Below are 26,703 nucleotides of genomic sequence, written 5' to 3'. Positions count from 1 at the left end.
TTCTACAAGCACCCTGCTCCCCGTAAATGCTTTATGCAAAGTTTCTTTGATTAGATCCTTCTTCCTCTGTGGTCAAGGATAAAAGTTGGAACTCAGCACATATTCCAGCAAATTCCAAAAAAGAATAAAGCAATCAATGTACACTTGCATCCAAAGATGTGACTGTTTAATAGAAGCCACTTTATCTTGGGCAGGAGTACCTGTCAATGTGAATATCCTTCAAAAGTTCATCTGCAGGACCCCTGCTCATCTGACCCAGAACTTGTTTGAAAAGGTGGGATGGGAGAGAACTACAGTGGCTATAACTTTTCTGAGAAATGAAGAAAATGATTTACACACACACACACACACACACACACACACACACACACACACACTTTAGCCATCTCCTCCCTGCCCTTAAATATATTTCGGTATGATTCTTACTGGAAATCAGATGGTGCCCTGAAGCAATAGGATTCTGTTTGTTTTTTTGCACAGCTGCCTTTTCAGGTCCTACTGTATGTGTAAATAAATGGTCTTTACAAGATCACTTTGGCAATAAAATAGATCTTGTAAAACAGTCTAAGCCTACAGTGTACAGACCTTGTAAACTCTAAGAGGTCAGGAAGCAGATATAGTGCCGAGCTAAGAATTTAGCCCAAGAGGCAGGAAAAGAAGAAACAGGATATTAGATAAGATCTCAATCTGTGTGGGTTTTAAAAAATGAAGATGCAGATGAAAATTGGAGATCTGGATCCAGGTTGGATTGTTTAATCATGGTCATGGAATAAAAAAAATTGATTCATGCAAGAAGATAAATCATAAACCGTGTCTTGTGAACTACAGTGGCTGGGTTCACATTTTGCACAAAGATATTGAGGTGTAAATTATTATAATGGTAATGTGTTCTGTGAAAGCAGCTACTGGCTTCAAACAGGATGTCTATTATTTGAATTCATTCGGTATAAATGCTGTTCTGATTTTGAAATGAAGACATGTAAGACAATTTGGAAATAATACTGTGCTTTGTACTGTTTTTATTAATATGCATACTTTTGTATTTCATATTAAAATGTATACATATACATAGCATCATATGCATATGTGTGTGTGTATGTGTGTATTCATGTATGTATATGTATATGTATATCCTGTAATGCACATATTTTCGTAAGCACTATTTACAACAGCCTCTGCAAAATTCAGAATAGTGCAAATATTGGCTTTGCTTTATTGTTTTGATGTGGTTCGCATTTTTATCTTGGTGTTGCTTTTTTGGTTTATTGTTGATGTTTTAATTCAGCTGTTATCTACCAGAGGGATCACTGTGATGTAAAACAATCAGTTAATCATTATTACTAGATAATTGCATTCTGCATTGTACAAGTTTGCATTAAAATGTGCAGCCATTTTCTTCAAACTTTGATGGAGGAGCAGATGATATGGCTCATGTCATCATCTTAGAGGCTTGCAAACACAAGACTGGGCTGGTCCCATTAGTTGGTTATGAAAGAAGTATCACTATGAAGAATAATCCAGTTTCTAGTTTTCGGGAGACTGTAGGACCTAGGAAAACAAAAGAAAGCTTCTGTGTAACCATGGAACTAAAGGTCCCAGGATGTTGTTCAACTTATTCCAAAGAAAAACAACATACAAAGATGAAACCTAGGCCACTGTATTGTGGTCCATTATGGAGCTCTGCTCTATTCTTCTCTATTTTGAACCTCCTTTCCTTCTCAAAAAGTGTATTGATTATTTCTTTGAGGGAGAAGCCATTGAAATCAATACTTTCTCCAGAATACGTGGAGAAACCAGAATGCTCTTGGAATTGAACTTGATCTTGCTAATTTTATTGTTTCAGATTAAACATATTAAGCCATCAAATCATTTCAATCATGAACTGTTCTTTCTATTGTTTTAAAGAAAAGGATGTGGTTAATAGCGTTGTTAAGATTTATGATGCTCCCCCTGAATTTACTACCTTCTTCCTCCCTGTCACAAGGACTGAAAACAGAAGGAAAGGAAGGTTATTGGGCTGCATGGTGGGGGGGGGGGAAGGAAACTTCTGAAAATTATGTGTGAGTGGAGGAAACAATTATTACTACAGATCACTAAGTTACTTGTAATAATTTAATTTAATAGTTAAAATAGTTATTTAATTATAATTAAATCTAAATAATTAAACTCTAAATGGCCTGGAATCACCTACCTTTTTTTTTTCTAAAGGGAGGGTGGTGTTTCATTACTAGGAATTTGCAAGCACAAAAGACCAGGTCCACATATGAAGGGTCAGTTAAATTGACTGATTACTAAAAGCCTATGCACAAGAATCTTCTCTACTAATGGTCAGTACCTGCTTAGAATTAGATAAGGTCAAGGGAACTCAAGGAGCGTTGAACATAGATTTAGATTTTATTAAATTTATATGCCGCCCTTCTCCCTGAGGACTCAGGCCGGCTCACAACAATAAAAATTAAAAAAACATAGAGTAAAAAATTTAAAAGAGAATTAAACAATAAATGCAAAATTACGAGACAATTTAACCCAGTAAAAAGCCTAATTAAAAAATGTAGTCAGTCCAGGCCCACTTGTTGGAACAACTAGGTCTTCAGGTCACGGCGGAAGGACCGAAGGTCAGGGGCTGCCCACAGCTCCGGGGGCAATTCATTCCAGAGGGTCGGCATGCCCACAGAGAAGGTTCTCCCCCTGGGGGTCGCCAGCTGGCATTGCCTGGCTGACAGCACCCTGAGGAGGCTGACTCTGTGGGAGCGAACTGGGCGATGGGAGGTTGACAATGGCAGCAGGTGGTCTCGCAAGTACCCCGGGCCTAAGCCATGTAGGGCTTTAAAGGTTATTACCAGCACCTTGAATTGCACTCAGAGGGTAACCGGAAGCCAATGCAGCTCGCGCAGGAGTGGTGTAGCATGGGAGTACCGAGATACTCCCATAAGCACCCACGCAGCCGCATTTTGCACCAGTTGAAGCCTCCTGGTGCTCTTCAAGGACAGCCCCATGTAAAGAGCATTGCAGTAATCCAGGCGAGAAGTGACAAGGGCATGGGTGTCTGTGCATAGGGCATCTCGGTCCAAAAAGGGACACAACTGGCGCACTAGGTGAACCTGTGTGAAGGCCCCCCTGGTCATGGCCGTTAGATGATCTTCCAAATTAAGCCATGAATCCAGGAGGACACCCAAGTTGTGAGCCCTTTCTGAGGGGGGCAATACCTCCCCCCCATCAAAAGAGATGGAACTTGTTGGACAATACAAGATGCCAGTATCCACAGCCACTCAGTCTTGGAGGGGTTAAGCCTGAGCCTGTTCCTTCCCATCCAGACCCGCACCGCCTCCAGGCACCAGGACATCACGTCAAGGGCATCACTGGGTTGGCTCGGGGTGGAGATGAACAACTGGATATCATCCGCATATTGGTGATACCTCACCCCAAAGCCATGGATGATCTCACCCAGCGGCTTCATATAGATGTTAAACAGGAGGGGGGAGTGAACCGACCCCTGAGGCACCCCACAAGTCCCCCTGCCAATACAAACTGTGAGTGGCCCGAGTGGTAGGAGAACCACCATAAAACAGTGCCTCCCACTCCCAACCCCTCGAGCCGTCCCAGCAGGATACCATGGTTGATGTTATCAAAAGCCGCTGAGAGGTCAAATAGGACCAGGACAGAGGAACAGCCCCTGTCCCGGGCCTGCCAGAGATCATCCACCAGTGTGACCAATGCCATTTCCGTGCTGTAGCCGGGTCTGAAACTAGACTGGTATGGGTCCAGATAGTCCGCTTCATCCAGGAATTGTGGGAGCTGACGCACCACAACACTCTCAACAACCTTTGCTACAAAGCGAAGGTTGGAGACAGGACAGTAGTTATTCAATGAGGCCAGGTCCAGGGCAGGCTTCTTGAGAAGGGGCCTCACCACCGCCTTTTTTAAGGTGGAGGGGAAGACACCCTCCATCAAAGAAGCATTAACAACTGCCTGGAGCCAGCCCCCTGTCACCTCCCAGGCGGCCGAAACCAGCCAGGAGGGACATGGGTCCAGTAAACAAGTTGTAGTGCTCAGTCTATGCATGATTTGCTTGGGGCTACGTAAGGACTCTAGGCTGGTCCCTCTTTTCACCCCACCCCAGGTTCTGCCACTCCTTCTCAGAGAATTCAATTAAATCTGTCTGAATATGTATCACAGATTTTATATATTACTCTATTCTGTTCAATATTGTGTGCTTTTTTAAGTCTTAACCCCGTCCCCCAATGGTTACTGGACATAATATATTTCACTGATCTGCATAATTCTGATGCAGTATTTTCTAATATTAATCTGGGAAGACCATATTAATAATAATCTAATTTTCATGTGAAAGCTTTCCATGATCATGTCTTACACAAATTGAAGCATAAGCCATGTAGTAGTGTAAAATCTATATGACTTATTTTTCCCAAGGGTTTTCCCTCCCCTAAATAAACCCCTATGTTCCATTCAATTGTATGCATGGGGGGGGGGAAAATCAGAAATCTTAACTGGAGTGCTGTTAACCACGTACTACTTTTGAAGTCATAATAAATGTATGAGTCCTGCAGATTAATAATGTGATGCCAAATTATTTTGAGTGCGGTATATAAACTTGAAGCAGTTGAGAAATTTATATCAGATTAGTTGTACTGTTTCTGATTTGCCATTTTCCTGACAAGTACATCAGGCAAACTGGAGCAAGATTACAATAATGATCATTTGCCACTCTGACTTTAACAGCTAGATATTTGGGTTTTATATGTGTACATCCCAGGCAAACCAATTCTGTTAAATCCCTATGTTGTAAACTAATATTTCTTTTTAAGGTAGGTTTAATAATGTTATTACATTAATTGTAACCTCCTATATACAAGGTTAGTGTTGGTGGATTCTTGCATTTTAAAATATTATTTTAAGGAGGTTTGGGGTATTTTGCACTATGTAACCATATGAGAAGTAAGGGTAAATGCAAAATATGAGGAAGAGAAAGATAAATCCTGGTTTATTTAAAGTCATAAAGAAATAGTACTATATTTATTTACTACAGGTTCTAAATTCCAGCAAGGTATGTATAGAATTCCAGACTTATTTGTGGTTCCCCATAATAACTTCCATTGGAACCATGAAGAGAATATTGTGCTGGCTTGGGCACTCCAAAAATGCTAAGTAAAATCTCATCTTCCTTCTAATTCCTTTAAGGCAAAAATTCAGCTCTGTTCAGACATAGTTTCCATGTATTGATCACTTGAACTGCAGCAGAGGATTGGTCTATGCCAGTTATCCTTGCATCTGATCCATTCTGCCCCTTATTTCCCCAAATGTCAAGTAAAAAAAATACCAAAAGAGAACAAAGTATAAGCATAGCACTCTCAGCAAGCCTGTACTCTAATAAAGCAATTTCCTGAATTATTATCCCATTCAAGAAAACATTTTCTTCTATTCAGGCTTCCTACTGATTTCATGGAAACTAGGGTGGAAATGGACATGTTTTAACCTCCCACACATTTGCTTAAATCCATGAATAGGGTTTAGATTATTTATTTGTCAGAGATAGACTGTCTGAACCAGGAGGAAGAGTCAAGCAGGGACTAAGTCTGGAATCTCTATATAGGCACAAAAGGGCAAAGTCCAATTCCCCCTTGAATGCCTTTGAAACTTATCTAGTCTGGTTTATCTAGATTTACCTAGATTTTTATCTGGACTGGTGAAGATTCCTATGTCATGGGCATGAACAATAAAACAGCTAATTAACTCTTCATATATGGATCTGATTTTTCACATCTGACATCATCATCAGTAATTAAGGAACTGAAACTTTTCTATGATTAGTTCCCAAATGGATCCAACAAAAGTCAAACTGACTTTGTTTAAGATAGGGAGGGACTAGCACTATTTCTCCCCTTTTGTTCATCTGAAAGTGTCTATTTGACAGAATGGATTTGATAAAGGTAATTTTGCTTTTTTATTTTTTAAAATGTGCTCCTAATGATCTTATAGCTTTATATTTGTATCTTAAGCATGCCATTACACTCCTAGTTGGTGGGTTGTGAACAAGGCTTGCAAAGTAGTGTCTAGTTTAGACATCATAGTTTTTGTGGAATAATGTGGAAATGCTTGGCTTAAAGATACACTTTGGTTGCTCTTGTGATATACTGTCAAATGTATACAACTGACCAATAATGTATCTTTACTCTTAGTAGGATATGAAGCATGTGGCATGGGTATCACTATGGCCAGCATCTTGATGGTGTGAACATCCAAGGAAGATATCTGATTTAAGCCTCTTTATCTATAAGTGTGGTTGGCCAATAAATTAATAAAAGAACATGATTTATTTGATTACTTATGATAAAAGATAAAAGGAATTAGTGACAGATGTAAGAGCATGGAGGTATTCCAATATGGGGAAGATCAGCAATATAAAGATTCAAGATCTTGGGGCAAATTGGCATGGGAAACAAGGAAAAAAGACAAAGGGATTAGAATAAAAGTAGAAAATTCATGGAAGAGCAAATATGAATTGTCTATGAAAAAGGATAAGACAAATTAATCTCCAAAAAGAATGACTGGAAAACAGACATAAAAGAAGAACATGCCAAAATTGCTTGGAATAGAATTAAAAAATACATATTATAAAATGCTACAGAAATGTGTGGAGTTTCCTAATAGGAAATTTTAAAAAAGAATGCTAGGCAGAATGATGAAGTGAAAGAGACTATGGATAGAAATGTTTCTGGCAAGGTTCAAAGTCATCCATAAGAATCTACTTGGCTTGTCTGCTGTTGACCTTTAGGACCTTCTATTGTGTCTGGATTCCACCTGTCCTGTGGAAGTAATGTATACAGTTTCCAACAATAAAACGGTGAGGGAGTAGGGGCCCCCTAGCAATTCTTGGTCCAATTGGCCCCTAGTTCTCTGGATTTTAAAAAGACACTCAAGGCAGTTTAATTCTTATAAGAATTTGTTAGTTAGAATTTGATTAGACTGTCGTTTTGTTCACATCCCACCCACAATGCCTTCCAACTCAGCATTTTGGAGTTTTTATTTTTTATGTATGTAGAGATTAATTAAGAATGAACCTGAATTGAGAGAATGATGAAGGCAGTGTTTTAAAGGCCTGTATGTAATACATTGAAGAGTAGAACTGAAATGAAGGCTGTAAATATTAATGTTCAAGGGAAAAAACCTCCTGAAGTAAAGGAAGTCATAAATGTTATGATAATGCTGAGACACCAAAAGGCTGTGAGTGTAGATGATCTAAACTAGGGCAATGATAAGATTTAGATGCTGTTTCTTTAAGAATGGCTATAGGACCTGTTCAATGGGCATGAACACACTGCATTGATGCCTGACAAATGGAAGGACCGAAGAGATGTTCCTCCACTTGTAGGGAAAGTGTGAACACAAAAACTACAAGGGGGCAGTTTTTTTAAGTGCACCTGGGAAAGTGTTTGCCAGAACACTGATTAAGAGGATACAAGAGGTGACCATAAGCAAAATTTGAGAAGTTCAGTGTGCAGTGCTCAGGGAATGTATAGATACATTTTTGTCTTCAGCAGGTTACTGTCAACTATCTGAATGGGAGAAACCTTATTATACATTTGTTGATTTAAGGAAACTGTGTGATACTGAAAATAGATCTGGATTATAGAGATATTTTGCACGAATATGGAATGGAATATTGGTTGCTGACTGCAATAAGAGTGGTATATAATAGATGTAAAGCATGAATCAGAAATGAATGAAAAGCTCAGCAAATGATACAACAATGATCCACAGGATAAGACTCATTGTGTGATGTCTCCATAGAGATTTAATACAATGATTAAATGCTTATAGTGACATTAGAGATATGTGGGCTGGGAACATGAACCTCCAAGTACCTTTCCACGTAGGAAATATTTCATTCTTGAATGAGACCCCTAATGATTTGAAATGAATTGTAGATAGATTGGATGATGTAATGAGGAGTCTGTATCTAAAAATGAGTACATCAAATATGAAGGAAGTTCTGCTTAAGCAAGAAAATGAAATGAGCATTGGCAATTTGTATGTGTACTGCATAACAAAAATACCACAAAGAAATGAGTTTGTGTATTTGAATAGAATGTTCATTCAAGATGGCAAAATAAATAGAGTAGTTTGAAGACCTGCAAATACTCTTAAAAAGATAATGGACAGCCTATTTATTAGAAAAAGCAAAAAGATCTGTGCAATATAAGTTGAATGCAGTGGAAATTTGTTACACAAAATATGTAACTAACTGACTAACCAGATCATATGTAGCATGTTGGAATGATTCAGTCATCTACATTAGTGTTTCTCAACCTCAACAACATTTAAGTTGTATTGACTTCAACAGACATTACACAAAGGTGAAAACAAGAAAGGTTTCATAATTAGTCCTAGTCTAATCGATCTAATTAGAGTAAATTCCTTTTCCTTATTCATCCTGCCTGCAATTTATTTTCAAATTTTTATTTTGCTTACTGCTTGTAACTCTTTTTCTGTTTTTCACATAATGTTGCTTATCCTAAAAGCATGAATGATTTGTAGAAATGTGGCATTGTACTCATACTTGTATTTCTCGAAATGCTGTAACAGAAATGGGAAAGATGACATCTTTAGAGATTTTTTTCCAAATGCTTCCCTTTCTTTCTTTCTTTTCCTTAGAAAAAAACTGAAAAGCGTAACTCCTGCAAAAGGGATGAGCAATATACTTCTTTCTTTAGTTTAAGATTCACTCCACCAATGTAACAGATTACCCTTTTCCCTGATCTTACTGCATATCTGCAAAAGCTGCGCTTGAGGATAAGGGGACATTTTGGAGAGATTTGGGACGACTGCAATTCTGACTTTAAATTCAGTGTATAAGAATTATTCTATTTTTTTTTCTTTTTACAACCCTGTAGTCCCTTGATCTGGGATATAGTTAGGGCAGGGGTAGGCAACCTCGGCTCTTTTATGACTCATGGACTTCAACTCCCAGAATTCCTGAGTCAGCATAGCTGACTCAGGAATTCTGGGAGTTGAAGTCCATGAGTCATAAAAGAGCCGAGGTTGCCTACCCCTGAGTTAGGGTGACTGAATGTAACTGAGGGTTTACTGGCCAGTTGCTCTTCCTGAAGCCTAAATGGAGTTCACAGTAGAGGTTTCTCTTTGTGCCCTGAAAGAGAAACATCTTCTGCTACCAAGGATTGAACTCTCAACCTTCCAAGTGGCAGGTAAGTGTTTTCACCAGTAGACCACTATGCTACTCTTAAGAATTATTCTATGACACCCATACAGCTGAGAAATAGGGCTCCTATTCTTAGTTTAGTTTTTACTTATTTTTATTAGAATTTCAAATACCATAAAAGTATAAAGATTCAAAGCAAAGCTAAGGAAAAGAATGAAGAAAGAAAATAGAGAATTATGACTTTTGTCCTTTCTATTGAAGAATTACCATCTTACTCTTTCCCTTTCCTCTTTTTTCCCCTCTTACTTTGTAATTCCCTTAACCATTTTTTTAGTCTCCAAATCCATAAAACATCTATTCAGTCTTTTTTTTTGCAACAAAAGTCCATATAAGGTTTCCAGTATTTTCTTTAAAAATGTCTTTACTATTTCTTTCTGACCAAACTGATTGGTTCCACCATTTTAGCAAGTTCCATCAATTCTATAATCCACTGGATTATTAATCCAGTCTTCCACTGTGGGTACTTAATACTCTTCCATCTTTGTGCATACACTAATCTTGCCGCACTTACCATATATAGTATTAATTACTTTTCTACTTCAATATCCATAAAGCCCAATAGAAACACTTCCAGTTTCATCATACTATTCCTGGATTATTTTTAGCTCTCTTGTAATAAGGTAATTCAAGATATCAAATAGTTTTCAATAAACAGCAGACCTTTTTCTCAGTGTAACAAAACCATTTGAAAATACATGGCGCAAATGATGAATGTGTTAATCTCTGAATTCACCAAACTTAAAAAAAGCAATTATTTCAAAAACACTTTCCTACTTAAAGTTCTCCTTCCTTGCTTTTTAAAAACTATATATATTTTAAAAAGCCCTTGCAATGTATTTTATCATCTGTCAGTTTTGCCCCATGATATGTCCTCTTAAATTGGATCTGTAAGCCCTTCATAAAGTTTAATAAATCTTCAGCATTTCACCCTAAGGAAATTATATTAAAAACCTTCAAATGTGAAGTTGGGCCCGCAGACACACAGCACTGGGAATTATATCACCATAATCAGCTTGTAATGAAAGCCTTTGCCGCTGTTCTCTTCCAATCATAATCTGCCTGTCTTTATGAAAAAAAACAGGGGGGGAGGGGAAGAGGAGGAGGAGGAGGAGGAGAGAAGGGGCTGCCTTGATTCATCTGCAAGCAGTAATTGGAAGATGTCTTCATTTCATTTCGGCCTACTGGGATAATAACTCAGCCCCGTGTTTAAACACAGACCCTTGCTGCTGATATTTTTTCATTTAGTAAAGCATGTCTCTTTAAATGATTTAGCAAATCATCAAGAATGCCAAGCCTGGGTGATTGGCAGCTGATTGCCGGTGCACCATTTACATGACATTTGTTCTTCGGCAAAGAAAGCTGCGGCAGGTAAACAAGCAGGCCCTGTACCGACTCCTTCTGAGTCCCTTCCTGTTTATTTTCTCATAATCAAATGACATTTCAGGAGAGGCAAATGCAGCTGCACATATATGGAGAGGGAAAAAAAGTAATCAGGCTAAACATGATGACTTCATTCAGGTGATATTTTGATTAGAGAAAGGACAGTTTTATGTCATAGGATTCCTTCCCAAGAAGCTCAGTCAAATTTCATTTGGTAATCTCTAGCTTTATAATATAAAGGTTAGATTCCAACATTAGGCGGCTGGTTGATGGCACTAGGAGGATTTGATTTCAATATGTAGGATCAAGCAACAGGGTCTCTGCTGGCTTCTTAATAATAAACAGGGACTTTGGAGGAAAAAAGGAAGAAGGAAGCCAAAAAAAAAAAAACTTGTCTCTTTACTTCTAGATAGGTTTCCCTAAAGAAGACATCAGAGTGAAAAGGGCCTCAGAAGTGCAAATACTGGGAAATATATACATTATCCCTATACAATGGAATATTTTTGGATGAGAACACATAATAGATTGCTTCTAATATACATACAATATGTAGTGTCCAAAATGGAGTGCTTAGACAAAATAACCCCATAGAATCGTTAAAACGTTTTGGCAGCAAAATAGCATTAAAAAACGACAACAACATCAGTATAGGAGTTTGGATAATGTGCTTTTGATATTGGTGTCCTTAAAAGTGGCTGGCAACACACAATTGTGATTTGTGAATCTTGTATAAAAATTACCAAAATGTACTAGGATTACTTTTTTTTTACCTCCCAAAGAAAAAGAAATTAAATATCTGATGTAAGAGATGATATAGTTTAGGTCAGATGTAGTTGTCACTATATAGATAAAGTAAAGTTATTCTCAGGTTTTTTTGGATCATGTCCATCAACCTTGTTATACTTACTATCATGTAATAATATTATAGAGAGCTAGGAGCATCTGTGGAGATGAGGATTGGACGCGCTACCCAACGTTTGACTTCTCTCTCACTGGATACTCCTAAATGGGCTGAAACCTGTCCTCAGGGATCAATTGTTTCTGTAGTCCTGGGTGGATTTCCTTTCTTATGGACAGATTCTTTTGGGGAGCAATAGAACCAGCAAAATGATTTTAAAAACAGACATTCTAGGAAGCATGAAGAAAGATACAGAGGTATGTCAAAATTATTAAGTTGAAATACTCTCTGAAACTAGGTGGAATATGTTCAGAGAAGCAAAATTGATGGGCTATGTCCATCTTCTTAGGCACCACAAAGAACAGTCACAGTAGTGTGCTTGTTGCACTAAAGGGAGTGAATGTTATACTATTTTGCTAGTTGTTAGTATATTATTAGATCTATTTACTTCACTTAGTTTTTGCTCTTTTAGATTTTGCTGGTCATTGACTAAATAACTATTATCAACTGATTGCTTGTTGCAACAACATCAACAATAAACTTTATATGCCAAGGTTTACCATGTATTGCGCTCAAGCTTCAGTATGTGCTTTCAGAATGCATACGTCCTTGGCCTCATTCAGAATTTTTACCATAAACTGCCCTGTGAAAAAAGCTTCCAGAAAGAAATATGGCTAACAGTAGTAATATTGGCAGTTTCTGTATGGTTTAAACTTTAGAACTGTTTCTTTATTTATGAACGCTTGTATTATTTATAAGTCACTTTGGTGGAATTTGTGTTCCGAAAGCTAAAATAGATATAATGATAAAGAGAAAGAGGGTAGTTGTTGATCTAAGCCTTGACTGTAGGATGGGAATTAGGAGTACTTTAGGAGATTCATGTAAAATGGAACCTCTGGAATAAGGTTCCCTCCCATATTTGAACCGGCTTCCACCTACTGATATTTCAAATGGCTTGAAGATTTGGATCTTCACCAAGACCTTTGATAAGGACGACTGATGTACGTTTCCTTCTCTCACTATTTCTTCCATTGTGTTATCTAACCTGATTTTGTCTATTATGTGAGCAAATACGTAGGGATGTCATGATGCGATCATGAAAAATGATTCAAACTGTGTGATTCTTGAAATTCCAACACCTCCCCCCTTTTGTGCTTCTATTACATACTTCCTTTTATTTTCCCTAATAAGAGGAAAGAGTGGTTATGATTTAAATGTGAGAATACAACTCAACAGATCAATGACATAATTACTAGATTTTAATAGGAGAAAATAAAAATAACCATTCATCAGAAATGTTTTGTTTTTAAATGCTTCTGCTAAGAGGATGAATCATCAGCTGTTTCAATTGCTTGTGTGAAGTCAAGACATACTACTCAAAGCCTAGACAGATAGGAAAAAAATGGCATTCCGGTAAAACCTATAAATTATTCTGCTGGAGCTGAAAACAACTTGGGATTTTGAGGCCTCCTAGTTAGGCAATAAATATTAATTTAACATCCAGACATCAAGCAGAAATTGATGTAAACACTAAGGAGTTTGTTTTGTTTTGTTTAATAGCACTGGTTTTCATTCTATAACTGAAAGAAATCTGAACAGGTAACAATACTATGCATTCAGTTTTATTCTAATTTTGTGCATTTCTGCATGTACATTGCTGTGCACATTCTAAACAGAAATTAAAAGTAAAGATTTCCACGTCAACCATGACTGACTCTTAGGGCAGGGGTCTTCAAACTTGGCCCTTTTATGACTTGTGGACTTCAACTCCCAGAATTCCTCAGCCACTATGTCTGGCTGAGGAATTCTGGGAGTTCAAGTCCACAAGTCATAAAATGGCCAAGTTTGAAGACCCCTGGTCTAGGGCATAGTGCTCATCAATGTTTCTTGACCAAGGGAGCCAATGTTGTCCAAAGACAATTTCAGTGGTCATGTGGCCAGCATGGCTATATGCCAAAGGGGCACAGAATGCTGTCACCTTCCACTGAAGTGGTACCTATTAATTTACTTGCATTTGCATGCTTTCAAAGTGCTAGGTGGGCAGATGCTGGTTCAAGTAATGGGAGCTCACCCCATTGTGAAGAGCTCAGGTCTGGAACCCTGGGTGGGAGCTCTCCAGCTGACAAGCTCAGTGTCTTCAACTGCTGAGCCATCACACAGTTGAAGCTAGTCTAATCTAAATTGAATCCCCATGACACTTTCACTTTCTTAAGCATTCCCATAGTTCTAACTGATAAACTAAAACCCTTCAGTTCAGTGAAAGCAGAAACAAAAAATTGAAAGCAGCCGAAAATCCTACTAAGTTTCCAACATGAATAACACTTTATGCTTGAAAAATGAGAGTGCAATTTTTAGCAAGTGAAGGGCATAGCTTGGTTTAATGGACATGAAATGTGTGGGCTTCCAGTAGGTTTCTATACATGAGGATAGAAAAAGAATGTATGGAATACTTAGGTAAGGAGTCATATAATTGATAAACAGGGTGGCTTAGTTCATTGTTATTGATTTTAATCAGTAAATAATTGTTATCAGTATTAATGCATTTTTAAATCTTGATCTTGCCCTTTTGTAGAACGTGGTTCTTGATGGATACACATGTACATATAAAAATGTAGAGATAGAACCCCTAGGATCAATTTCAGCTACAGTAAAGTTTGCAACTCTAGGTGGACTACATAGGTAAATCATCTTAAAGTCAGGGTCGTTTTCTTTCAGGTAAATAATAATGTGGGCTTGATGCTGATGATATAATCGATCTCATTAGGAACACCACATGTATTATTTAAAATAGTCACCGTGTTTAAAGTAGACATGCAAAATTGTTTGCATGCGATATCCACATGGATGCACTTAACGTTAAGTGCAACATGTACTTCTGAAGTTTTTCCTAGAAACTTTAAGAATGTTTTTGTTCCACAAACAAAAAATAATATTTATATACAGTATGCTTCTATTGTATGCTTCTTCTAAGAGCCTTGGTGGAGCAGTGGGCTAATGCCTCCTTAAGTAACACCAGCTGCCTGCAATTAGTGCAGGTTCGCATCCCACCAGGCTCAAGGTTGACTCAGCCTTCCATCCTTCCGAGGTAGGTAAAATGAGGACCCAGATTGTTGGGGGCAATTAAGCTGACTTTGTAATAATGCCGCTTGGGGTGTGTGTGAAAGCCCTAACAAGCAGGCATATACATAGAATGAAGGCTACTGCTAAGCTTGTAAGCCGCCCTGAGTCTTCGGAGAAGGGCGGGATATAAATGGAATTAAAATTAAAAAAATTGTGAAATATAGAGATGGAGATGAGCGGTTAAGAAATATGTATACGTATAAATAAAATAAATAAATAAATAAATAAATAAATTGCAATTTAATAATATTTTCACATGAATTCAGATACATTTTCAGTTGGATTTCTTTTATTGGAACAATATTAACTAACGAGCATGCAATAAAACAGAAAGGCAAAGCAAGAACCAATTTCTCTCGCCTTAGTTTTGACTACCTTCTTTCTTTGTCTCCTATTTTTACACTTTGGTTCAGTCTCTAATTAGCTCCAGGGCAAGGAGATGGGGAAAACTGCTGTCTAGGTTTACTATAGCAATTTTATTAAAGTGTCCCATTCCATAGCTGTATATTTGATTCAGTTGTTTTTTTTCCTACAATAAAAGTGGCCAATTTTAGTTTCTTTTGAGGAAAAAAATGTTGGGTTCAACTAAACAACTAAATGCTTGATGAGGGAGTTTGACCTTGTAATTCAAGGAGCTCTTGGTGGAATTTACTCTTCTGGTTATTTAACTGTTAGAAGAACCCTGGTGGCGCAATGGTTAGAATTTGCAGGCTAACTTTGCCCACTGCCAGAAGTTTGATCCTGATGGGGTCAAGAGTCACCTTCCATCCTTCTGAGGTTGGTAAAATGAGGACCCAAATTATTGGGGACCATATGCTGACTCTGTAAACTACTTAGAGATGGCTGCAAAGCACTGTAAAGCAATATATAAGTCTAGGTGCTATTACTATTGCTAAAAATGTTGTAGCTGGAGATATATTGACTAGGAATTCCCACTCAGTATGGCTGGGAAATTAACAGCAACAAATTTAGGCCTTTGGGGTTTCTGGAAGGAATGGAATGGAATTGAGTGGAGTGGAGTAGAGTGGAATAGAACGGAACAGAACAGAACGGAACAGAACAGAACAGAACAGAACAGAACAGAACAGAACAGAATAGAATAGAATACTTTATTACCAAGTGTCATTGGACACACAAGGAATTTGTCTCCAGTACATAAGCTCTCAGTGTACATACAAACAACAGAGTAATATAATCATAAGATGCCAATAGGGTAAGGTAATAGAAAAGATGAGAAGGATAATTATTTAAACTTGCTTTTGCAGGTTGGCTTGGGGTCCTGAGGGGGCTGCTCAATATTGGAGGTGATGGCTGAGTAAGAAGACCTCATCCCATGCCGTCTGTCTCTTAGTCTTGGCTTTTGCATAGTTTTACATTTTTAATTTGTAGTCTTCATATTTTATTTTTTCTATTTATCTTCTTATAACCTGTAAGCTGCCCAGACTTATCTTATAAAGGAGATGACCAGTATAAAAAACAAACAAACAAGCAAACAACAAAAAACCCCTCTATTTAGCTGTTATCAATGCCCATTAATTGGAATTCTTCTGTTTAAGAGTTTCTTTATTTAAAAAGATGAATAGCCCAATACCTAGTTCTTACAATGTTTGTTGCCTCTTCCTGTTGTAAGGAAAAGATAGTATGGCTGGTAAGCATACACTCTTATTTCTCTTAACAGAAGCGTCAAACTCCTATTGCTTCTAACTGCTGTCCAGTGAATTCATGCATTTGGCCAAACTGACATCTTAGCACATCCTTCAGGGACACCGTTTTAGCTAAACCAACTATTTTGAGCATCACCTTGTTTGTCCAGTTCATTAATATAGAAGTGGTGGCCTGTGTAGTTTGTGATGGAGAAGGAATTTCAGAGGTAAAGAGACTTTCCATTCCTTTCCCATTTTATTCTGCCAACCTGAAGAACTTTTCCAGTTAATTGTCAATTTATAATCCTTAGGCTGTCCTACTGCTCTTCAAATGAAATCATCCATCCTTTGGCATGGGTAGCCAATATTATTAACACAGGTTTCTATTAGCCCCATGTAGGATTCTTATTACTACATTAGCCAGAGCTTTCACTTCGGTGCCTGTACTGGTGCAAAAATCCACCATTTCTTTAATCTCTGTGATACTATTATCACTTTTCTTAAATCCTTTGTGAAGTATCACATTGATTCTAAAATAATTTCTGCCCCTTTTTCTTACAACTCTCCATCAATCCCACCTCCAATTCCTCTCTCTGAAACAGCACTTTTTTTTAACAAGCTTGTCTATTCTTTTCTTCTATTGTTTTCTGGGCAAGAATTAATTCATCTTTTCTGCTTAGTTGGATGCTTCTTTTCCTTCTCACCTTTTCAATTACTGAAAAGTATTTTTTTTTTGAGTCAAGATCATTTCACCTACTGAGCATCTTCCTATCCCATGTCTGATTCAGGGGTTAATCCCTCTTACTGTATCTTGTTTAAGTGCACTGTATTACATTTCCTACATTGTATAAAACCTAGGGCATTATAAATATCAGACAATAGTGGCTATGGCAAAACTAGACATGCATCAGTCAAATTGTCCAAATCAAATTTCTTGCTTAACCACATATCATACTACTCTATTGGCTGATACTGTATATTTCTGTCTATATAGATTGTGCTATGGAGCTTTATAAAGCTACCTACTTCATAAAGATTGTTTTCCTTTGTATTTTTGAAGTAAATCTTTAATAACAGGCCCAACAATTAAAATGGAATCCAATATATAGGTATGACAAATCCGTTTTTCTTCTCAAAGGATAAGGAGCCTTTCTTGGTTCCTGGAATTGAAATTTATCTTGAATTTCATTAATCAGGTATTATTCTTAGTAATTAGGAACATGTTCTGAATTCTAATTACAGAAAAAAAGAAGTTATATTTAAGGAGAAGGGGAAAAAATACTTCCTTTTATTACCAAATAATCCTGTTCACTAATACTGATTTAAATTTCATCATTCCCCAGTTTGGAACAGTTTTGTTATGAATCATTGATTCATTTCAATTTTACTGAGAGGTTATTTTGACTTGATCATGCTGGTCATCTTGTAATGATCTTCCTTACTTTGATTCCACCATATAATATTCATACCTAAATTAGAGTTTTGGTAAAATTCTACTTGAGCTACTCAAGTAGCTCCTGCCCATATACTGTACACACAATATCACATAATATATATGTCAGTCCAATATAGTGATTTATATTCAAAATGTAATTTAGGAATTGAAGTACAGATATAAATGCTGCTGTCTGGTAAAATGAGCAGATGCAAGCTCATATGATCATCTTCCTCTTACCTTTAGAATTAAAATTAACCCTGATCCATAAATAAAATATATGGGTGGAGGAGGAGAGACAGGAGGAGAAGGAGGAGAGGGGGGAGGCTGGAAATGATCAGAAACAAGTAAATTCCCACCTTGTAAACAGTGTGGATATTTGTCCAAGGCTAGCTGGTGGCAGACAATGAGATATCCCATTGGTGTGTTGATAGTGGGAAGTAAAAGAGAAGAGGTAATTGATTTTTCCCCCTTCTGGTTGTTTAAAGATGTTACTGTTGAATTCTGTCTGGTGCAATATTATTTTGTGACACCGTTTATTTTTGTCATTGATGAGGGAAAGAAAAAAATACTCCTGGGTTTAAACTTCACTTTTAATGTAGCTTACAGTATACTTTATAGACTGATAGAGGAAAGCTCTCAGAGCTTGCTTGTTTTCTTGCAGACAATTCATTACCCAAACTAAGTAACATCATCAGTGCTGGCAAAACCCAGCCCAAACTAGCAATGATGATGTTACCTAGTTTGGGTAATAAAATGTCTGCAAGAAAACAATCAAGCTCAGAGAGCACCAAGGACCCCTCACTTTATAGACTATAGCCTTAAGAAATGGACCTGTGGGTTATTTAAATTACACAAACCCATTCACACACACACACACACACTCACACATACATACACATTCATATTTACCTAACTACATTGGCATTGCTATCTTAAGTTCAGCCTGAGAGCTCTGGCACTGGAAGTGCCATGATAGCTAAACCTTCCTAAATGATTGCTGGTGATGCAAAATTGAGGTAGTGTTCAGTTTCCATTCCCTGAATGGAATGTTCCTCTCTCAAGAATATCTTCTGCTTTGCAAACAATGGAAAGCTAGAAATTCTGTGATTCAGGTAGTCTGACTTACAACTATTTGTTTAGTGACCATCTGAAATTACAACAGCACTGAAAAAAGTGACTTATGACCGTTTTTCACACTTATGATGTCATGGTTCCAATAGACGAGACCAGAAGAAGTAAGAACTCTGAGGCAATTGCTTTCCTCAAAGAACACTTTTAATGGCTACACAATATCAGCACAAACAAAGGTGAAACCAACACTTAAAGTTACCCCCCCTCAAAGGTTACAAAGTAAAAGTTGAACTCCCCACCCATTGATGTGTCATAAATCACAATCCCCAATTGACACCTTTGGAGGGCTTCCTAACGGTAGCTCCAGCCCACCAAACACTTAAGCTGCTTGACCTTGGTTCCCACAAGAAAGTTATTGTTTTGACTAAACTATAAGAATGGAGTCTCCCCCTTCCCATTGCTGTGGTGGCTGAAAAATGAAGAAACATGGCTGTATTCAGAGTGTTTGAAGGTCTGACATATGACCCTTACAACATCCCTATGGTCACATAATCAAAATTTGGACCTATCTCCTGAACTTGTGCTACTTCTGATTTCCTGACTAACCTTCGGACTGGTGCCAAATTGCTCTTGACTCTGATTTCTGGATCATAGATTTGTGTACATGGAACCTCAGTTTCTAAAATAAATCTGCTTGTTATTCCTGAACCATCACATTTTTATACTAAGGCAAGATTTATAGTTTCCAAATTTGCTCTCCTGTCTTGCATTTGGAGGCTGTTGTACTCCAGAAGGTTCATGGGAAACCAATGTTGAATTGCCTCCTCTACGCTTATTTCTCCTTCCTGTCTGGGAAGTCCCAGAAAGACTGTGATTGACAGCTCTCCTCCTTCCAGTCTGGAAAGAAGAGATCTGTCAGTCACAAGTCTTCTGGGACTCCTCTCAGGGACTGAAAGATTTTTCAGTTTTATTCTTACTGAGGTTCTTTAATTAAATTTTAATTAATTTTGTCTTTTTTATTTGTTTAAAAAAGTATAATCTTTTTTATTCTTGTTTTATTAGTATTGTTGCATTACCATATCGTTTGATAGAAAGATAATAGGATATTTTTGATGCTTTAGCTACAGTATAATATGTAAAGGAAAGTTTAGCCATACATGATGAAAGAAACTTTGGGTGGATCTAACACAGAGCTAATGAAAATGACAATAGTCCAGATTCCATTTTGCATCACTATACCATATATCAAGTCTCAGATGTCTGGTCACCACTGGAAAACTTTAATGTGGGTTAAGTATGAGAATAACTCTATTTCTGAAATTCACAAGGGACTGGGGACAATTTGTGTCACCTTGTAGAGTGATATGGGTGGCATATAATTTAATTAATTAAATAAATAAATACATTTTTGCAATGCTGTGAGGTGAAAGTTTTACCTTCTTTGAGTTTAAGTGTACCGTATTTTTCCGGCCATAAGACATGCTATTGTATAAGACGCTCTGGCATGCGGGTTTCTCCATGCCGGTCAGCTGTTTGGCAGAGCACCAAACAGCTGAGCCGGCAAATCCAGGAGTTCGGCCAGCTGATCATCTTGCCCCCTCCCCCCTCCCATTAGTGGCAAGCCCACAGGGGCTTGACACCTGTACCAGGCGGCATGGCAACCCACACAGGTATGCCCTGGGCTGCAGAGGTTACCATTATTTTTCCGTGTATAAGTCACTGCACTTGTATAAGATGCACCTGATTTTATGGGGAGGTTGAGCTCCACCACATGTTTATTGGACCCGTGCCCTTCCTGGCTGGTTTATGCAGCTCGGGAGGGGACACGAGGCTGGTTCCAGGCAGTTATATCTGCTTCTTTGAGTGAGGGTAGTTTCCCCGCCGTCTTGAAGGAGGCGGTGGTGAGACCTCTCCTCAAGAAGCCTGCCTTGGACCCAGCTGTGTTAAATAACTTTCGTCCTGTCTCCAACCTTCGCTTTCTTGCGAAGGTTGTTGAGAGTGTGGTGGCGCATCAGCTCCCTCTGGTCCTGGATGAAGCGGATTATCTAGACCCGTACCAATTGGGTTTCAGACCCGGGTACAGCACGGAGACGGCATTGGTCGCTCTGGTGAATGATCTCTGGAGGGCCTGGGACAGGGGATATTCCTCTGTCCTAGTCCTATTAGACCTCTCAGCGGCGTTCGATACCATCGACCATGGTATCCTGCTGCGGCGTCTCAGCGGATTGGGAGTGGGAGGCACAGTTTTTCAGTGATTCTCCTCCTATCTCCTGGGATGCTCGCAGTCGGTGTTGGCAGAAGGGCAGAGGTCGACCTCGAGGCCTCTCGTTTGTGGAGTTCCTCAGGGGTCGGTCCTCTCGCCTCTCCTGTTCAACATCTACATGAAACCGCTGGGTGAGATCATTCGTGGTTTTGGAGTTGGGTATCATCAGTACGCTGATGATATCCAGCTTTTTATTTCGACCCCAAACCACCCCAGTGATGCCCTCGATGTGATGTCCCATTGCCTGGAAGCGGTTCAGGTCTGGATGGGGAGGAACAGACTTCAGCTCAACCCTGACAAGACTGAGTGGCTGTACATACCGACATCCCGGGATATTCAGAATATTCCATCTCTTTCTATGGGGGGTGAGCTATTTACCCCCTGTAGATAGGGCTTGCAACTTGGGAGTCCTCCTAGATTCACGGCTTACTTTGGAAGATCACATAGTGGCTGTGACTAGGGGGGCCTTCGCCCAGGTTCGCCTGGTGCACCAGTTGCGGCCCTATCTAGACCGGGATGCCCTGCGTACGGTCACTCATGCGCTCGTGACCTCTCGTTTAGACTACTGCAATGCTCTCTACATGGGGCTGCCCTTGAGGACCACTCGGAGGCTCCAACTGGTACAGAATGCAGCCGCGAGAGTTGTGTTGGGAGTCTCCCGATACTCCCATGTTACACCTCTGCTCCGTGAGCTGCATTGGCTCCCAGTTGTCTTCTGAGTGAGATTCAAGGTACTGGTAATGGTTTTCAAGGCCCTACATGGCATGGGTCCGGAGTACCTCAGGGATCACCTGCTGCCGGCATCAACTTCCCTCTGCCCTGTGCGTTTCCACAGAGAGGGCCTCCTCAGGGTGCCACCGGTCAGAGAATGTCGTCTGGTGGCCCCCAGGGGGAGGTCCTTCTCTGTGGGCGCCCCGGATTTATGGAATCGGTTGCCAGTTGAGCTCCGGATGGCACCCAACCTTCGCTCCTTCCGACGCGATCTGAAGACTCACTTATTCGAACAAGCCGGCCTGGCCTGATGGGGGATGGGTTGGGATTTTATTGTTGTTTTTAATATATCTATTTATTGTTTTAGCTTTGGCATTGTGTTTAATTCTTTTTTAACTTTAGTATCTTTGTATTTTTATATGTTTACCTTGTTCACCGCCCTGAGTCCTTCGCGAGAAGGGCGGTATACAAATACAATTAAATAAATAAAATAAATAAATTTTTGAACAGGGTGTTTGCAGGAAAAAAATAGCATCTTTTACATGGAAAAATATGGTATGTTGTCCTCAGAGACTGTTAGTTTATCTCAATTGTTGAAGGTAATTGTGTGTGTGCTTTAAAGGTAAAACTGCTTTTTCTGCTTTTTGTGAAGTTAGCCAGAGTAGTTTTTGGGTTTTGTTGGGCTAGAAATTAGATAGATAGGGAGATAGTTAAATAGATAGATATATGATAGATAGATAGATAGATAGATAGATAGATAGATAGATATGAAAGATAGATAAGCAGACAAATAGACAAGTGGCGCCATTTTGTCTTTACTTCAGATAATAACATAATCAGCCTGATCCTACTAATGTTTTCTAAAACCATTTTTCTTGTTTGCCTATAAAATGGTCAGCTTATGGTTGAACTAATCTCTTCTTGAAATAGTTTATTTGTTATTTCTGAGAAAGTTTTTTCAAAAGTAATTGTGGCTTAATATATTAAATTTCTGACACCTGATTATACAGTTCTGAACTACTTTGTGATTTTTTTTTGTTTATTGCTTTGCCCTTACAGTTTGTTTTTGTCTGTGAAGGCTGTTCTAGACATTGCCTGATTCCTGAAACTCAATCGCCAAATAAATACTTCAGCTAGCGCAAGTGACTTAATGGCAGGAAAGATGTGTAAATCAAAGGAAGTAATTTTTCAATTTTAGCTATTATGAAACAAAATAAATGGCTCTGTCTTTTTCATATTTACTTCTTTCCACAAGATTAAAAACATCCTGAAGATGAAAGTGTATGTCATAATCCCCTCTTTCTTGGTTCCTCTTTTTGACAGAAAATAAGGCTACAGTCCAGGCAAAACATACTTAAACTTGGCAAATGAGGCACAGCCACTATGTTTGTGGGATATTTAAACAAGAAAAAGACTTTGGTTGAGTTTTTCCATGCAAGTCCTGTGGAAGTCAATTTGAACAAGTAGAGAAAAAAATCATAGGTTTATGAGTTTATTAACTGAAAAGCAAGTCCATTTTTAAAAAATGGTGTGGCTTCATTTGACACTGCTTTTCTTTTAATATGGTGTTGTATTATCATTTTAAAGAAAGCTTAAAGAAAGTGCTATACACTGGTAAGGAAGAGAATAGCGGTTTAAAATTAGATATTTGTTGATGAAGCTCCAGGAAGCTTTCTTCTTGAAAACAATAATCTGTATTTGAGGGTAAGAAATCATCTCCAAATTCCATTATGTTTGTGGGCTTGACATGCAGAGCTTATTAAATGTAGGACAAAGCCACTTTGTACATCATAATGTTCACATTACAAATTCTCTCTCCATAATTATGCAGCTATTGGAAGTAGCATTCCCGCTCTCATCTTCCCAAACTTATGAAATATATTTCTTGCACCTCAAGTATTGATGTATGCATACTTGATATTGTCTCGGTGCAGTAAGGGAGACTTAACTGATGTCTGCAAGATTTGATTTATTACTAGTAAATGTGATTGCCTTCATAATCTTATTTTATTATGTTCGGGGTTCTCACAGGTAAACTTTTAGGAAGAAGGCCAATTTTATTAAACCAGCCTTATGTCAGCAAAGCAAATACTTTACAGACAAAAATAAGGAAAATAGAAGTGGGGGAATAAAAAGGGTAGGAGAGCATAAATCTTATTTAGACATTGCATGAAAATTATATTGGGTCTACCACACAATTCAAAATTACATACTTTTGTTTTTTTACAAAACAAATATATTATTGCATTTTATATATTATATTATATTATTATATTATATTATAATATTATATTATTATTATATTATATTATATTATATTATATTATATTATATTATATTATATTATATTATATTATATTATGTTATGTTATATTATATTATTATATTATATTATATTATTATATTATATTATATTATATTATATTATATTATATTATTATATTATAAATATTATTGTAGATTACAAGAAAAACAACAATAAAATACATAATTTGGTAAAATAATATAAAAATATTCAACCCAAATAAAGTCATATGTATTGAAAAATATGTATATGTAAATGTTGCTTGAACATTCATATCAGAAAAAAACTGGCTAAAGAGCTGAGATTTAAATGTCCTCCTAAATTATGTGGACACTTTAGCTGCTTTTACATTTCAGGAGGGGAATCACCCAAATGGTATTTGTTGATGATCATTGGTTCTGGTTGTCATAAGACACTGAATGTAACATAAATAGCTGAATACACTTTGCAAATGGCAGGTTATTTTCTTTTGTAAAAAACTATTAAGGTTCTTATAATGATTAGGACTGTATTCTATTCCAAGGTTTCTCAACCTTAATGACTTTAAGACATTTGGACCTCAACTTTGCTTCTCAGCTTTTTGGCTAAGATCAAGTGTAGTATAAATGTGTGGACTTCAACTGGGAAATTTTGGGAATTGAAATCCACACATCTTAAAGTTGCTGAGATTGAAAAAAATGGTTCTGTTCTATAATAATTATATAAATGTAAAGGTTTCTCCTGTCCAGTCCAGTGTCCGACTCTAGGGACAGTGCTCAGCTCTTTTTCTTAGCCAGGGGGAACCAACATTGTATAAAGACATTGCTGTGGTCATGTGGCCAGCATGACTATATGCCGAGGCGCATGGAACACTGTATAATTGTATAGTTACTTAATCCATTGCTAGGTTAATGGCCTTTTATTTGGCCTCCCTTCCTTCTCTCCAGTTCCCACACATCCTCCAAATGAATTCAGAATCTACACTGGAGGGAAATTTAATTTCCCATGTTGGCTGTTCCACTGGTGATAGACCATTGTGATATTTAAACTACCCCATTAGATGTATTTTGTGCTCCTCATTCAACTATACAATTTTTACATGAGCTTTGCAGTATATTTTTCCTAGCATTCTAATTAAAACGTCTAGAGATAGATCTTTATGTCTTATCAGAAATATCATTATAGCAACCCTGATACCTCTTAATTTAACTACATTCCTCTGTAATTAAAATTAAAGTCATTGCTTCCCCTTGGAAAATCAATTTAGCAGTTTTTTTAAACTCATAACTGGAACACATTCTATAGATCAAATCAAGACAACTGGGCAGAGGTCAAAGGAGTACATCATAGAAACTTGAAAGCAGTCACATATAACAAGATCAAATAGTGCATTGTTTACACTGTTTCCGAGGGCAGAAGGACCATATCATATGGTGACATCACCTAGTGGTGTATTTATTTTCCAGTATTTTTTGAGGGATAGAGCTGGAAGGACGTTTGAATTTTTTATTTCAAATATAGGAAGTGACTTTTACTCTTACTGGTGACTGCACATGGTATGGACAGAAGTACTGAGGCCTAATTACTCAGGCTTGCAGGATGCTACTTCATAAAAAAATGAGGGTAACAACAGCTATTTGATCATTTGGTACCAGAAAGTATCTGAAAATGATCACATCACAGCACATTCAAAAATCCATTCATTGCACACAGGTAGTCCTTGACCTATGCCTATTCATTTAATGACCATTTGAGGTTATGAGGGTGCTGAAAAAAAAATGAATTATGGACGATTGTTACAGTTACAGCCATCACAGTGTCCCCATGGTCTTGTGATCAGAATTCAGATGCATGTATTTGCAATGTTGCAGCATTCTGGGGTAATGTAATCCCTGTCAGGTCCCTGTCTGAACGCTGCCATTCTAAGGGGGAGGGGGACGGCTAGTTGGGGTTTGAAGAATTTGTTGCTTTCACTTTGGCGTATTAGTGTGGTAAACAGGGAGGGGAGAATGGACTTGTTGCAGCGCCAAGAAGACACTTTGTTATCACCTTTTCATCTCAGAGTTCTCAAAATACCTTCATGCCTGTGGATTGGTTCCTGACGGACTGAAGTGTTGAGGTGGGGTTTGAACAATGAGGAATTAGCTTAACGTTTTCGTATGGGAACTTCAGATTCTGCCTGGCTTCTCTGCAATCTCTTTCTCTCAGTAAAAGATCCTTTTGAAATAATGTTTGATTCCCAATTTTGTTGGACACTTGGGAGATAATTTGGGTTAGAAATGTTAAATTTACTCAGGCTCAAAATTTAAGAGAAAATTTTTATAAAATGTTTTATAGATGGCATCTGGATCCGAAGAAGTTGTCTAACATGTATCCTAATTTACAGTCTAAATGTTGGAGATGTGGTAGTTTAGAAGCTATCTATTTTCACATGTGGTGGACTTGTAGAAATATAAAAGCTTTTTGGATCAAAATTTGGTGGAACATTCAAAAGATTTTTAAGAGACTTCCGGTGGTGACGTGGTGCCGAAGACAGCCGTCTCCGGGCTGTCCGCTCCGCAGCTGTGTTTATTCCATCGAAAACAGCGCCGATCAGCTGTTTAGGTGGAATTGAAGCCCCCTCCTCGGGAGAAGAGGAGGGGGTGAGGCCCCAGGTA

This window comes from Vipera berus (genome assembly GCF_964194415.1).
Source record: "Vipera berus genome assembly, chromosome: 2".
NCBI lineage: Eukaryota > Metazoa > Chordata > Lepidosauria > Squamata > Viperidae > Vipera > Vipera berus.
Note: the sequence above shows the minus strand (reverse complement) of the source record.